Here is a 2,638-nt window from a genome sequence, read left to right as displayed (position 1 = left end):
CTATCAGTAGGAAAACCCCAGACCTGACAAACAGGATCCTGTACTCAATTCAAACTCAACAGAGCAAGGAGTACTGGGCCCTCGGGCAAGTCCCAGGCTTAATTAAAGAAATCCAAGGCCATCTTAAAGAACGAAAAGGCTAGATACCTTTAAGGAAGGCTGCTATGAAAGCACAGGTGGATGTCATGAATCTTCCTCCTAGTCCTTCCAGAAGAGACCTACTTGGGAACACTTTCCATTGGTCTCATGAGTTTAGAGAGGCCTTTGTAGATCAGGACATTGAGTGGGGCCCATAGGAAGTCTGGGAACTACTAGGATAACCCTGGAAGTTTTGGAGCAAGTCTATGCCCCCTGTCAGCCCCTCCCTTGTCCACATGAGACAGCTTCTGACTTGCTACTGGGCTCAGAAGTTGCTCATGGCAAGAAGATGATCTGCCAGGTTTCATATCTGAAACCGTGTGTGCTGACATCAAATGGATTCCTGACCTGCCACTTACTAGCTGTATTAAGATGTATTGCTGTACTAAGCAGGCACTGCTGTATTAAGCAGGTACTCAATTTGTCTAAGCCTCTGTTTCCTTTTTTGTAGATGAGCTTTACAAAACCCATAGGTTTACCTCATAGGATTGCTATGAAAAAAAAAATTTTATTTTTTGAGACAGAGTTTCACTTCGTTGCCCAGGCTAGAGTGAGTGCCGTGGCGTCAGCCTAGCTCACAGCAACCTCAATCTCCCAGGCTCAAGCGATCCTTCTGGCTCAGCCTCCCAAGTAGCTGGGACTACAGGCATGCGCCACCATGCCCGGCTAATTTTGTCTATATATATTAGTTGGCCAATTAATGTCTTTCTATTTATAGTCGAGACTGTGTCGTGCTCTTGCTCAGGCTGGTTTCAAACTCCTGACCTTGAGCAATCCGCTTGCCTCGCCCTCCCAGAGTGCTAGGATTATAGGCGTGAGCCACCGTGCCCAGCCTGCTATGAAATTTAAATGAGCAAAGACATATTATATACTTTAAACATGAATTCACACATAAGTTACCAATAAAGGCAAAGGTTGTTGTTATTATCATTATTACTGCAACCATTTTGTTAAAGGGTAGGATTCCAGGGGGTAGAAGCAGAAAACAGCTTTTTATCTCCTACTCAGTAGGGCTAGCCTGTTCCTGTCCCTGGGGTGAAATTTAAGAGTCCTAGGACTACTCCAGTCACTCTCAGGTACTATAAATTTCTCAGTCACGTGCTGTCACAAAACAGTCATATTTCAGTAATTGAAATGTCTGGTTATACGTAAAAATCTAAACTTGAACTTTATTTCCCCTTTCCCTGATATCAGTCCTGACTGATTATATAATTAATCTGCACAGGGAAAAGGGGTGGGCTCTGGTTGTCTTCCTCTATCTTTCCAACCTATGCCTGCCTATTCCTGAACCCCCACTCCCGATATCCACCCCCCTCCCAATATCCACCTCCCTCCCAGCAGCTGAACTCTCTGCCATTTTTCTTTTTTTACTTTTTTTAAGGTTTTTCTGTTTTTTTTTTGTTTTGAGAGTCTCACTCTGTTGCTTGGGCTAGAGTGCCGTGGGGTCAGCCTAGCTCACAGCAACCTCAAATTCTGGGCTCAGACGATCCTCCTGCCTCAGCCTCCTGAGTAGCTGGGACTACAGGCATGTGCCACCGTGCCCGGCTAATTTTTTCTATATATGTTTTTAGTTGGCCAATTAATTTCTTTCTATTTTTAGTAGAGACAGGGTTTCGCTCTTGCTCAGGCTGGTCTTAGAACTCCTGACCTTGAGCGATCCTCCCACCTTGGCCTCCCAGAGTGGTAGGATTACAGGCGTGAGCCACCGCTCCCGGCCTCTGCGATTTTTCTTGACTAACGCTGCAGCTGGAGCTTTCTGGAGCTGACAGATGTTCAACATTGACTCTTTCTTTCATGGCATGTTTCTATTGGTTCCTTGGAGACCCCTACTCGGGAACATACCAGCAGCACCCCTGACACGGGCATGTCCCTCTTGGGGCTGGTCTCTTGAGACTGGCCACTTACAAGCCCCAGTGAACTCCCAACCCCAGTGTCTGCTTAAGGTCCCATGCCACTGGCTTCAGGTCCCTTTTAAAATGTCTCCCAGGCCTGCCCATCCCAGGTAGCGATCCTGTCCATGGAAAACACATACCACTGCCTTGCCGTCCCCTGCAGATCAACTTGCTCCCATGAAGGCAGCTCTCTTTGTTCTACCCACAAGCTGAAAGTCCCAGTTCTTCAGATTGGACCCTTGAGACCCCAAACTCCAAGAAATGCAGGGCAAGCTTTCTAAGGATGGCCATACTCTCCTCTTTCCATTTACTACGCCCTTTTCCAAAGGCACCTCTCTCCTTGCCTCTTCAGCCTCAGAGTCAAAACTGGTTCTTCACCACCTCCTTTGCAAGTCGGACAGAAATCAGTTAGCATCTCACTTTGGAATGCGGGAATTCCAGCTAACATTATTTTGTTCTAAGCTGACACTCAGTCAGAAAGAGTCCCTTTTAAATATTCTGTTACATTATTAGAGTCATCATCATAGGGCTGTCATGGGATTTAAATGAAAAATGGATGTGAAATACTTAGTGTAGTGTCAGGCACATACTTAGTGTTCAATTAGTTT

This window comes from Microcebus murinus, chromosome 7, assembly GCF_040939455.1.
Source record: "Microcebus murinus isolate Inina chromosome 7, M.murinus_Inina_mat1.0, whole genome shotgun sequence".
NCBI classification, from domain to species: Eukaryota; Metazoa; Chordata; class Mammalia; order Primates; family Cheirogaleidae; genus Microcebus; species Microcebus murinus.
This window is presented reverse-complemented; position numbering follows the sequence as displayed.